This window comes from Rattus rattus, chromosome 18 (genome assembly GCF_011064425.1).
Source record: "Rattus rattus isolate New Zealand chromosome 18, Rrattus_CSIRO_v1, whole genome shotgun sequence".
Lineage (NCBI taxonomy): Eukaryota > Metazoa > Chordata > Mammalia > Rodentia > Muridae > Rattus > Rattus rattus.
The window spans coordinates 34,629,969-34,644,844 of record NC_046171.1 but is presented as its reverse complement, the minus strand read 5'-3'; positions in this window follow the sequence as shown (position 1 = coordinate 34,644,844).

Sequence of the window (14,876 nt, the reverse complement as noted above, 5' to 3'; positions counted from 1 at the left end):
CCAAAAGAAGAGACAAGGAGCTGTAGATACAAGCTTCACCAACAGAATACAAGAGATGGAAGAGAGAATCTCAGGAGCAGAAGATTCCATAGAAATCATTGACTCAACTGTCAAAGATAATGTAAAGCAGAAAAAGCTACTGGTCCAAAACATACAGGAAATCCAGGACTCAAGGAGAAGATCAAACCTAAGGATAATAGGTATAGAAGAGAGTGAAGACTCCCAGCTCAAAGGACTAGTAAATATCTTCAACAAAATATTAGAAGAAAACTTCCCTAACCTAAAAAAAGAGATACCCATAGGCATACAAGAAGCCTACAGAACTCCAAATAGATTGGACCAGAAAAGGAACACCTCCCGTCACATAATAGTCAAAACACCAAACGCACAGAATAAAGAAAGAATATTAAAAGCAGTAAGGGAAAAAGGCCAAGTAACATATAAAGGCAGACCTATCAGAATCACACCAGACTTTTCGCCAGAAACTATGAAGGCCAGAAGATCCTGGACAGATGTCATACAGACACTAAGAGAACACAAATGCCAGCCCAGGCTACTGTATCCTGCAAAACTCTCAATTAACATAGATGGAGAAAACAAGATATTCCATGACAAAACCAAATTTACACAATATCTTTCTACAAATCCAGCACTACAAAGGATAATAAATGGTAAACCCCAACATAAGGAGGCAAGCTATACCCAAGAAGAGGCAAGAAACTAATCATCTTGGGAACAAAACAAAGAGAAGAAAAGCACACAAACATAACACATACAAATATGAATATAACAGGAAGCAATAATCACTATTCCTTAATATCTCTCAACATCAATGGCCTCAACTCTCCAATAAAAAGACATAGATTAACAAACTGGATACGCAACGAGGACCCTGCATTCTGCTGCCTACAGGAAACACACCTCAGAGACAAAGACAGACACTAACTCAGAGTGAAAGGCTGGAAAACAACTTTCCAAGCAAATGGTCGGAAGAAGCAAGCTGGAGTAGCCATTCTAATATCAAATAAAGTCAATTTTCAACTAAAAGTCATTAAAAAGATAAGGAAGGACACTTTATATTCATCAAAGGAAAAATCCACCAAGATGAACTCTCAATCCTAAATATCTATGCCCCAAATACAAGGGCTCCTACATACGTAAAAGCAACCTTACTAAAGCTCAAAACACACATTGCACCTCACACAATAATAGTAGGAGATTTCAACACCCCACTCTCATCAATGGACAGATCATGGAAACAGAAATTAAACAGAGATGTAGACAGACTAAGAGAAGTCATGAGCCAAATGGACTTAACAGATATTTATAGAACGTTCTACCCTAATGCAAAAGGATATACCTTCTTCTCAGCTCATCATGGTACTTTCTCCAAAATTGACCATATAATTGGTCAAAAAACGGGCCTCAACAGGTACAGAAAGATAGAAATAATCCCATGCGTGCTATCAGACCACCACGGCCTAAAGCTGGTCTTCAATAACAATAAGGGAAGAATGCCCACATATACATGGAAATTGAACAATGCTCTACTCAATGATAACCTGGTCAAGGAAGAAATAAAGAAAGAAATTATAAACTTTTTAGAATTTAATGAAAATGAAGGTACAACATACCCAAACTTATCGGACACAATGAAAGCTGTGCTAAGAGGAAAACTCATAGCGCTGAGTGCCTGCAGAAAGAAACAGGAAAGAGCATATGTCAGCAGCTTGACAGCACACCTAAAAGCTCTAGAACAAAAAGAAGCAAATACACCCAGGAGGAATAGAAGGCAGGAAGTAATCAAACTCAGAGCTGAAATCAACCAAGTAGAAACAAAAAGGACCATAGAAAGAATCAACAGAACCAAAAGTTGGTTCTTTGAGAAAATCAACAAGATAGATAAACCCTTGGCCAGACTAACGAGAGGACACAGAGAGTGTGTCCAAATTAACAAAATCAGAAATGAAAAGGGAGACATAACTACAGATTCAGAGGAAATTCAAAAAATCATCAGATCTTACTATAAAAGCCTATATTCAACAAAACTTGACAATCTGCAGGAAATGGACAATTTCCTAGACAGATACCAGGTACCGAAGTTAAATCAGGAACAGATAAACCAGTTAAACAACCCCATAACTCCTAAGGAAATAGAAGCAGTCATTAAAGGTCTCCCAACCAAAAAGACCCCAGGTCCAGACGGGTTTAGTGCAGAATTCTATCAGACCTTCATAGAAGACCTCGTACCAATATTAGCCAAACTATTCCACAAAATTGAAACAGATGGAGCACTACCGAATTCCTTCTATGAAGCCACAATTACTCTTATACATAAATCACACAAAGACCCAACAAAGAAAGAGAACTTCAGACCAATTTCCCTTATGAATATCGATGCAAAAATACTCAATAAAATTCTGGCAAACCGAATCCAAGAGCACATCAAAACAATCATCCACCATGATCAAGTAGGCTTCATCCCAGGCATGCAGGGATGGTTCAATATCGGAAAACCATCAACGTGATCCATTATATAAACAAACTGAAAGAACAAAACCACATGATCATTTCATTAGATGCTGAGAAAGCATTTGACAAAATTCAACACCCCTTCATGATAAAAAGTCCTGGAAAGAATAGGAATTCAAGGCCCATACCTAAACATAGTAAAAGCATATACAGCAAACCAGTTGCTAACATTAAACTAAATGGAGAGAAACTTGAAGCAATCCCACTAAAAATCAGGGACTAGACAAGGCTGCCCACTCTCTCCCTACTTATTCAATATAGTTCTTGAAGTTCTAGCCAGAGCAATCAGACAACAAAAGGAGGTCAAGGGGATACAGATCGGAAAAGAAGAAGTCAAAATATCACTATTTGCAGATGATATGATAGTATATTTAAGTGATCCCAAAAGTTCCACCAGAGAACTACTAAAGCTGATAAACAACTTCAGCAAAGTGGCTGGGTATAAAATTAACTCAAATAAATCAGTAGCCTTCCTCTACACAAAAGAGAAACAAGCCGAGAAAGAAATTAGGGAAACGACACCCTTCATAATAGATCCAAATAATATAAAGTACCTCGGTGTGACTTTAACCAAGCAAGTAAAAGATTTGTATAACAAGAACTTCAAGACTCTGAAGAAAGAAATTGAAGAAGACCTCAGAAGATGGAAAGATCTCCCATGCTCATGGATTGTCAGGATTAATATAGTAAAATGGCCATTTTACAAAAAAGCTTAACTACAGATTCAATGCAATCCCCATCAAAATACCAATCCAATTCTTCAAAGAGTTAGACAGAACAATTTGCAAATTCATCTGAATAACAAAAACCCAGGATAGCTAAAACTATCCTCAACAATAAAAAGGACTTCAGGGGAATCACTATCCCTGAACTCAAGCAGTATTACAGAGCAATAGTGGTAAAAACTGAATGGTATTGGTACGAGACAGACAGATAGACCAATGGAATAGAATTGAAGACCCAGAAAAGAACCCCACACACCTATGGTCACTTGTTTTTTGGACAAAGGAGCCAAAACCATCCAGTGGAAAAAAAGATAGCATTTTCAGCAAATGGTGCTGGTTCAACTGGAGGTCAACATGTAGAAGAATGCAGATCGATCCATGCTTATCACCCTGTACAAAGCTTAAGTCCAAGTGGATCAAGGACCTCCACATCAAACCAGACACACTCAAACTAATAGAAGAAAAACTAGGGAAGCATCTGGAACACATGGGCACTGGAAAAATTTCTGAACAAAACGCCAATGGCTTATGCTCTAAGATCGAGAGTCGACAAATGGGATCTCATAAAACTACAAAGCTTGTGTAAGGCAAAGGACACTGTGGTTAGGACAAAACGGCAACCAACAGATTGGGAAAAGATCTTTACCAATCCTACGAGAGACAGAGGGCTCATATCCAAAATATACAAAGAACTGAAGAAGTTAGACCGCAGGGAGACAAATAACCCTATTAAAAAATGGGGTTCAGAGCTAAACAAACAATTCACAGCTGAGGAATGCCAAATGGCTGAGAAACACATAAAGAAATGTTCAACATCTTTAGTCATAAGGGAAATGCAAATCAAAACAACCCTGAGATTTCACCTCACTCCAGTGAGAATGGCTAAGATCAAAAACTCAGGTGACAGCAAATGCTGGCGAGGATGCCGAGAAAGAGGAACACTCCTCCATTGTTGGTGGGATTGCAGACTGGTCAAACCATTCTGGAAATCAATCTGGAGGTTCCTCAGAAAATTGGACATTAAACTGCCTGAGGATCCAGCTATACCTCTCTTGGGCATATACCCAAAAGATGCCCCAACATATAAAAAAGACACGTGCTCCACTATGTTCATCGCAGCCTTATTTATAATAGCCAGAAGCTGGAAAGAACCCAGATGCCCTTCAACAGAGGAATGGATACAGAAAATGTGGTACATCTACACAATGGAATATTACTCAGCTATCAAAAACAACGACTTTATGAAATTCGTAGGCAAATGGTTGGAACTGGAAAATATCATCCTGAGTGAGCTAACCCAATCACAGAAAGACATACATGGTATGCACTCATTGATAAGTGGCTATTAGCCCAAATGCTTGAATTACCCTAGATGCCTAGAACAAATGAAACTCAAGATGGATGATCAAAATGTGAATGCTTCACTCCTTCTTTAAAAGGGGAACAAGAATACCCTTGGCAGGGAATAAAGAGGCAAAGAATAAAACAGAAACTGAAGGAACACCCATTCAGAGCCTGCCCCACATGTGGCCCATACATATACAGCCACCCAATTAGACAAGATGGATGAAGCAAAGAAGTGCAGACCGACAGGAGCCGGATATAGATCGATCCTGAGAGACACAGCCAGAATACAGCAAATACAGAGGCGAATGCCAGCAGCAAACCACTGAACTGAGAATAGGACCCCCGTTGAAGGAATCAGAGAAAGAACTGGAAGAGCTTGAAGGGGCTCGAGACCCCATATGTACAACTAGCCAAGCAACCAGAACTTCCAGGGACTAAGCCACTACCTAAAGACTATACATGGACTGACCCTTGACTCTGACCTCATAGGTAGCAATGAATATCCTAGTAAGAGCACCAGTGGAAGGGGAAGCCCTGGGTTCTGCTAAGACTGAACCCCCAGTGAAGTAGACTGTTGGGGGGTGGGCGGCAATGGGGGGAGGGTGGGGAGGGGAACACCCATAAGGAAGGGGAGGGGGAGGTGGATGTTTGCCCGTAAACCGGGAAAGGGAATAACACTAGAAATGTATATAAGAAATACTCAAGATAATAAAAAAAAAGGCCATCTTGCTGAAAGCAATCTACAGATTCAATGCAATCCCCATCATAATTCCAATTCTATTCATTATAGAGTTAGAAAGAGCAATTTGCAAATTCATTTGGAATAATAAGAAAACCCAGGATAGTGAAAATTATTCACAGAGCAATGGTGATAAAAACTACAGAGACAGGCAGATAGATTTGTGGATTACAATTGAAGACCCAGAAATGAACCCACACACCTATGGTCACTTGATCTTTGACAAACGAGCTAAAACCATCAGGTGGCAAAAAGATAGCATTTTCAACAAATGGTGCTGGCTCAATTGGAGGTCAGCATGTAGAAGAATGCAAATGGATCCACTCTCTTTTCCTTGCACAAAGTTCAAATCCAAGTGGATCAAGGACCTCCACATAAACCCAGAGACACTCAAACTAATAGAAAAAGTGGGCAAGAGCCTTGAACACATGGGCACTGGGATAATTTCCCGAATAAAACACCAGTGGCTTATGCTCTAAGATCAAGAATCGATAAATGGGACCTCAAAAAATTGCAAAGCTTCTTTAAGGAAAAGGACACTGTCATTAGAAAGACATGGCAACTAACAGATTGGGAAAGATCTTTACCAATTCTAAATCTGATAGAGCACTAATATCCAATATGTACAAAGAACTCAAGTTATACTCCAGACAGCCAAATAACCTTATTTAAAAATGGAGTATGTCCAACTCCTTCTTAAAAGGTAGAAAATATTCATAGGAGTGGATGTGGAAGCAAAGTTTAGAGAAGCAACTCAAGGGCCATTCAGAGCCTGATACCCATGTGATATATATATATATATATATATATATATATATATATATATATATATATATATATATATATCTCGCCACCAAAACTAGATAAGATTGATGAAGCTAAAAAAATGCATGCAGAAAGGGACTGGATATAGATCTCTCCTGAGAGACACATCCAGAGTATGTCCAATACAGAGGTCAATGCTAGCAGCAAACCACTGAACAGAGAATAGGACCCACTTGGGAGTAATTACAGGAAGTATTGAAAGAGTTGAAGGAGCTTTCAACCCCATATAAACAACAATGCCAACCAACCAGAGCTTCCAGGGAGTAAACCACTACTGAAAGACTATACATGGACTGACCCAGGGCTCCAACTGCATATGTAGAAGAGAAGAGTCCTGTTGGGTCACCAGTGGAAGGAAAATCCCTTGGTCTTGCCAAGGTTGGACTTCAGTGCAGGGGAATATGGGGGAAGGCAATAAGGGGGATGTATGGGGGGGGATACCCATATGGGGGAGGGAGAGGAGAGGGAATCGGGGCTTATGGACAGGAATCCTGGAAGGGGAATAACCTTTGAAATAAAAGTAAAGAAATACATAATAAAAATAAAAAAGAATGGGGTATAGAACAAAGAATTCTCAGCTGAGAGGTACCTAAAGAAATGTTCAGCATCCTTACTCATCAGGGAGACACCAGTCAGAATGGCTAAGATCAAAAGCTCAGGTGACAGCAGATTCTGGTGAGGATGTGGAGAAAGAAAACTCCTCCACTGTTGGTGGGATTAGAAGCTGGAAATCAGTCTGGAGGTTCCTCAGAAAATCAGATATTACACTACCTGAGGACCCTGCTATACCACTCCTGGGCATATACCCAAAAGATGCTCCAGCATATAACAAAGCCACATGCTCCACTATGTTCATAGCAGCCTTATTTACAATAGCCAGAAATTGGAGAGAACACAGATGCCCTTCAACAGAGGAATGGATACAGAAATTGTGATACATCTACACAATGGAGTACTACTCAGCTATCAAAAACTATGATTTCATGAAATGCATAGGCAAATTGATGGACGTAGAAAATATCATCCTGAGTGCGGTAACCCAGTCACAAAAATACACACATGATATGCACTCACTGATATTGGATATTAGCTCAAAAACTTGAGTTACCGATGGTACAATCCACAGACCACATGAAGCTCAAGAGAAGGACAAAGAGTGGATGCTTCAGTCCTCCTTTAAAGGGAGAACAAAAATACTCATAGGAGGGGATATGGAGACAAGGTTTGGAGCAGAAACTGAAGGAATGGCCATTCAGAGCCTGCCCCACCTGGGAATCCAGTCCATATTTATACAGCAACAAAAACTAGACAGTATCGTGGATGCCAAGAAGTTCATGCTGACAGGGACCTGATATAGCTGTCTCTTGAGAGGCTCAGCCAGAGTGTGACAAATACAGAGGTGAATGCTATCAACCAACCATTGAACTGAGAATAGGGTCCCCTTTGGAGGATGTAGAGAAAGGATTGAAGGAGCTGAATGGTTTTGCAACTCCATAAGAACAACAATACCAACCAACCAGAGCAACCAGGGACTAAACTACCATCCAAAAAGTACACATGGACAAACCCATGACTCCAGCTGCATATGTAACAGAGGATGGCCTTCTTGGGCACCAATGGGAGGAAAAGCCCTTAGTCCTGCCTAGACTGGACCCTCCAGTGGAGGGGAATGTCAGGGCAGGGAGACGGAAATGTGTGGGTTGATGGGTGGGGAAACACCCTCATAGAAGTACAGAGAGGTGGAATGGCATAGGGGGTTTATAGACTGGAAACTTGAGGTGGGATAACATTTGAAATTTAAATAAAACCCAATCATAGTAATAATAATGATGATGGTGATGATGATGATGACAATAATAATTAATAAAGAAATGTAAATACATAAAATATCCAATAAAAAGATGATCTATTAAAAAATACTGCTGGTGGATATATGCCATTTTCTTCTCCATTCTGCATTAATCAGGCTAGGTACATTAATCACCTTGTCTAGGGACCCTGCTCCAGAAGGTTGATTCACTTTAAGCTATGCTAAGGAGGAAGATAATTATCTCTTTAATGAGATGATGTACGTTTCCTTCCAAGAATGCCAGTTCCCATAAGGTAGTTTCTTTAAGTCTTCATGAGATTCTGTTGGAATTACTAATTTTCTGAGGAAGGTGGACTCAAAACAGTATAACTTTTTCTTTCTCTTCACTTCTGTGTCTTTCTTTTAGGTGTTAGTCAGAGCTAAGGTCTTGTACTCTGGACTTCTTTATTCTCTTCCCTATCTTTCATGCCCATCATGTGGCTAACCTTCATGTCTAACTCAAACTGCATCTCTCTCTCTCTCTCTCTCTCTCTCTCTCTCTCTCTCTCTCTCTCTCTCTCTCTCTCTCTAACTTTCAGCTTAAGAATCTATAATAAGCTTATCTCTAAAAATTAAAAGAAATCTGGATAGTATTAAATGCTAGTGTTATTTCTTAGCATTCAAGAGGAAATTTACAGACGCTACTTACTGCAGAATGCTGAATTATCAGATAAGGGTACTTACTCCTCTAGATCTTTTATACTGAGTACATCTCAGCATTGGACAATTAAGAACAATCATCTCCATAGCTCATAGAATTACTAAGCAAATAATTTTACTCCAAGAAATTATTTTTTCAAACCCCTGTGATTCTGTTCTGGAGCATAAAAGTACTTAATAATTTCAGTAACAGGTGATATATTTTAGCCATATATCCAATTTTATTAAGATTTTATGGCTTAGTCATATTAAATAAATTTGTAAGAGTAAAATTTTATAAAAGAAAAGAATTATAGCCAGTAAAATACAAGAGAAAAAAATTTTTACATAAGTGTTCATATTGTTTCTAATGTTAACATTATGTATTCTAAATATTTCTTTAAATTATGTACATAATGTGATTTTTATATTGTCCCAATTTATAGAAATGAAAAGTATGATGAGTTTCATTCACACACTTTCAAAAGTCAGGGCCACCAATCATAGTTTCAATCTGCTCTTTCCAAGCACTTTCTTCAAGGGGTATATTCATATTAAGCTTCTAGGAAAGATTTGAAATTAGGTACCCATGTCCTACAAAGGGACAGCAGACTGTCTATAAATTTCTGGAATGACTTAAGCTTGAATAGTTACAATTATCCTTCATTACAAAGTCTTTTGCGATGATCCAATTAGTATTGGAGAAGATATATATATATATATTTTTCATTATCCAACTCATATTAATACATACATATATATATATATATACATACATACTTCATTATCCAACTCATATTAATCCAAGCTAATGAGACCAATGCCCCTCAAACAGATGGACAATTTGGTAATTTAGAAATTTACAATGAGACTTTAACAATTGGGAATCATGGAAAATTCACTATCAGATTGAAATGGGCATTTAAATGATACTTTGTAAGTATGAAAAATAGTCACTCTATATCAAATATTATTATGTTATACCATTTATATGAAATTAAGCTACCTATATTCAATCAACCCTAAAAATGAGCTTTAGGAATATACTCTATGCATCAGAACAGATTATGATTATGTAGTGTTTTTAAACAAATTTACTTTTGTGAATCATAAGGACATGCAAATTTCACTTAGCATATCTGGTCCATACTATAGATCACTATGATGATAATCATTCTAACAGGGAAAAGACCCCCATGCTTTCTTTTATTAGAAGAAAAGATTTCCTGTCTTAACTAAGTTCACTAGTTGGTTTTCGGATGAAATGGATCAAGAAGTTAAAAAGTCTCTTCCTTCTTTATAGCATGCACAATTTTTCTTTGCATTTTCCTGAGGTTATTTGGACATAAACTTCTTTCCTAGGGAGTTTATTAGTGTTCAGTGCCATAGATATAAGATTCCCAGGGACATCTGGTAGGAGACTTCCTAGAAACCAGATTGGAATTCATTTAGAAGACTCCTAAGCAGCCCCTAAGTGTCTTGCTAGTATAACCAGTGAGTTGTGGTATACATTTTGAATTGTCAGAATTTTTGCCCAAGGAGATGCTAATGCTACACCATAGCTCAATGGCAACTTCAGGATAGAAGTGAGCTACTCTGTTAAAAATGGTTATGGTATGGAGGGTAGAAAGGCTCAAGAAATCTCTGCTTGCCTATCTTGCTTAAACTCTGTGAAGCAGTCCTTGGGGATAACTATAAAACCAGGGAGTACAATTTATAATACTGACTGTCTAGGCTTATGTACAGTTTTGTTTTTATCAGTAAGGAAATTGCAATGTACATTCCAGTCTACAGCATGTTCTAGGGATTCTTCAATGGTAGGTAGCAATGTTACTTGAATTTAGAAACTAATACCTGTCTCTCTTTTCGTTCAAAGTATGGGTTAATCCTAATGGAAAAAAATGATACTTATCTCCTAAAACTGTGCTTTGGGATGGAAGGATGGGACTGTGTACTGCTACTGTAGGACCCTAAATTACCTTGGATGCTCACCAGTGCTTCCTCCTACATTATTTTATGCCCCTACGCACTTTTGACTACATGTCAATATCCTTAGCTGTTTATGTTAGAGGTATATATTTTTAAGATGGTTTTTTATAGTTTTGCCTTGATCTTTCTTGGTTGTTTAATTTTAGTGATAGCTTATATACATATATTTTGATTTTTTAAAAGAAATTTTGAAGCATGCTTCTGTTTTTCCATTCATGTACCTTCTGTGGTTATCTGTAAGTAGATCCAGAGGGATACGTGCAACAAAACTATCAAAAGAAACCCTAAGCTTTTATTTTGTAACATGCTCTTTTATTCCCAGCAATTGGTAATATGAATAACTAATAGTACTATATTTCCTATCAGTCCTTAGTGGTGTATTTTCAAATCAGAAAGGAGAATTTTTGACTGGAGTAGAACTAAAGCAGCTTTACTCTCTGAGATACTCTTCCCTTTTATGGAAAATATTCACTGCCAGCCTACATGATAGGTAAGAAACAGCTGACTACACTATACAAAAAGAATTGATTCTGCTATGTGTTTTCTGACTTTTAAGGTTGAACACAGCCAAAACATCCTTTACCTTAATACAACCACTTCTCCTTCCCGTATATTCTCACTTTTGAAATTAATTGTCCATTTTTTCCCCTTTTAGGTCTCCACAGTAGCTCCTTTGTAATTATTCTTACCCTTTTAAAGTAATAACAAATTTATCTATTAAATATATAAAATAAAGGTGTACTGAGAGCAGATTTCAGGCAATAAGGAGCTAAGCAAGAACTATGGTATGGGATGACAGTCTAGAAGACTAGAAATAGACAGTCTAGACAGTCAGAATACTAGACTCTGTATAGACCCTTCTTTTTCTATAATTCAAAGAAAAGGGCTTGAGAATTTTTCTGGTCTATATTGGCATCTTTGGTTTGCAAGAATTTGTTGAATGTGTGTGTAAAAAATACTCACTGTGACAATTCTCTCTCTTTTTTTTAAAGATACTCAGTAACCTTACACCCTCATCTTAGTGTTTTTGTGACTCATTATTTCAGTGTAAGGCATAAATTATTCTGCAGAAGAACAACAACAGAAAAGCTTACTTTTTAAAAATTTTAAATTTAAAAATCACTATATATTTCTTTACTTACATTTCAAAGGTTATTCCCCTTCCCGGTTTTCTGTCCATAAGCCCCCATTCCCTTCCCCCTCCCCCATATGGGTATTTCCCCTATACATCCCCCTTATTGCCCCCTCCCATATTCCCCTGCACTTGGGGGGGGTGGTCCAACCTTGGCAAGACCAAGGGCTTTCCCTTCCACTGGTGCCCCAACAAAGCTATTCTCTTCTACATATGCAGTTGGAGCCCTGGGTCAGTCCAGTTTTTCAGTAGTGGTTTAGTCCCTGGAGGCTCTGGTTGATTGACACTATTGTTTATATGGAGTTGCAAGCTCCTTCAATTCTTTCAATACTTCCTCTAATCCCCCCCAAGGGGGTCCTATTCTCCGTTCGGTGGTTTGCTGCTAGCATTGACCTCTGTATTGGACGTACTCTGGATGTGTCTCTCAGAAGAAATCTATACCCAGTCCCTTTCTGCATGCATTTTTATCCCATGTCAATCTTATCTAGTTTTGGTGGCTCTCTATATATGGGCCACATATGTAACAGGCTCTGAATGACCATTCCTTGAGTCACTGCTCTAAACTTTGCTTCCATATCCCCTCCTATGAATATTTTTCCCCCTTTAAGAAGGAGTGGGAGCATCCGCATTTTGGTCATCCTTCTTCTTGAGCTTCCTGTGGTCTGTAGATTGCATCTTGGGTAATTTGAGCTTTTTGGCTAATATCCACTTATCAGTGAGTGTATACCAAGTGTTTTTTTCTGTGATTGAGTAACCTCACTCAGGATGATATTTTCTAGTTCATTCCATTTGCCTATGAATTTCATGAAGTCATTGTTTTTGATAGCTGAGTAGTACTCCATTGTGTAGATGTAACATAATTTTTGAATCCATTCCTCTGTTGAAGGGCATCTGGGTTCTTTCCAGCTTCTGGCTATTATAAATAAGGCTTCTATGAACATAGTGGAGCATGTGTCTTTGTTGTATGTTGGAGCATCTTTTGGGTATATGCCCAAGAGAGGTATACTTGGGTCCTCAGATATTGCAATGTCCAATTTTCTGAGGAACCTCCATACTGATTTCTAGAGTGGTTGTACAAGTTTGCAATCCCACCAACAATAGAGGAGTGTTCCTCTTTCTCCACATCCTCACCAGCATCTGCTTGCTGTCACCTGAGTTTTTGATCTTTGCCATTCTGACTGATGTGAGGTGGAATCTCAGGGTTGTTTTAATTTGCAATTCCCTGATGACTAAGGATGTTGAACATTTTTTAGGTGCTTATTGGACATTTGATAATCCTCAGCTGAGAATGTTTTGTTTAGCTCTGTACCCCATTTTTAATAGGATGATTTGGCTCTCTGGAGTCTAACTTCTTGAGTTCTTTGTATATTTTGGATATTAGCCCTCTATCTGATGTAGGATTGGTAAAGATCTTTTCCCAAACTGTTGGTTGCCATTTTGTCATAATGACAGTGTCTGAAAAGCTTACTTTTAACATCTCTAGGTTTCCCTGCTCCATAGACGTCACTTGACATGTTTACTTAGGAAGTGAAATCTGTTAGGGCCTATATCTTCTTTGCTTTCTTTAACTTCTCCTATTAGAAAGATTCAACAGGATATGTGTGTTGCTATTAATAAAGCAACTGTTGTCCTTTGCTCAGAGTTTCCACACATAATTTGACAGACAGCCCAGAAGAGGGGGAAGACAAAATACATAAGTACAGCATTAATTGGCAGAACAGAAGAAAATATCCTACAAACAGCGGCAATGAGTACAGTGATATGCCACCTAGTTCAACTATCAGAGTGTCATCAGCTTGTCCCCTGTATGTCTTCCATAAAACATTTAAGATAATAAGTAATTAATATGAATCTGCCATCTGTTCCAGATTGAGTAACATGTATGATGTATGTTTCCAAGTAGTATCAACATGTCTTCAAGATGTGCCTGCTAAGTATTATTATTAGTTTATTTGGTTTAAAAGCAGGTGTAGAAGAGGAAAGAATAAGTTTGTCATTACAATTGAAACTTAGATAGCTTTCACTTCTCTGAAAATTTTAATAGACTATATGAGATCACTAGCTGGGTTTAAAGTGTGCTAAAAGGTTTGGGAAACGTAAATAGTCTTGATGGTCAGCCTAGTCTTTGGCTATCACCCATAAGAAGTAGGTTCCCAGAAATTCAGTGTTGTCCTTAGAACCAGAGTTATGAAACCCAGTGCTCTGGCTTGAATCAAATACATATTATTCACTGAGCCATTTCCCTAGTCCTCATAGCCTTTTTCAATGAAACAAGTTATAGTAGATTATGAATATGAATAAATAAAATTGTCACTCAAATGTCTAACATATTATTTTATAAAAATAAACATAATTAAATATTAAGTTTGACTTAGATAACACACCAGCAAACTTAGAAATGCTGAAAATAGTTTATTGTGGAAAGTTTGAATAATTGTTTCATGAGTATTTGAGTTGGCATGGCCACCAGTTCAAACACAGACAATTCAAATACTAAATGAAGTATAGCTGAGACCATTTAAGTATATTCTAAAAGGCTGAAACTGTGCAAGTATTTTGTAGAAGACTGAGACCACACTGTGAATGAGTTGAATTTAACTTGAAATTAGTTTACTATTCCAATAATATTTTACTGATTAAATTATGCTCACTGTTTTATTTGGTTGATACTCAGCATGAATTTTGCCAATCTAATTTTAATTCAGATTTTATAGGGATGATCTGTAGCTTCCTAAGTTCACAATTTTCTCATATTTTATTGAAAACAATCTTAATACAGTCTGCTTATAAACAATAAACTGTATATCAGATGATATATTAAGTTTATATCTACTACCTGGCAACTTTCCAAAATCAATACTATTACCATTTTGTAAACCAAGTAGAAGTAATTTGTGCATTTCTTAAGGTGGTGAATCAGCGGTCGTGAAGGCCAGACACCAGGCCTAGTTGAGTTCATAATGGGTCTTTCAACCACTTTCACTGAATGATTTTTGTGGTTAGCAGGATGTGTCCTTATCATGGGTTGGACTCTCCAGCTATACTCTTCTCCAGCACTAACATTTCTTTCCAGACTGTAGTTCTTGGGTCTTTATTTGG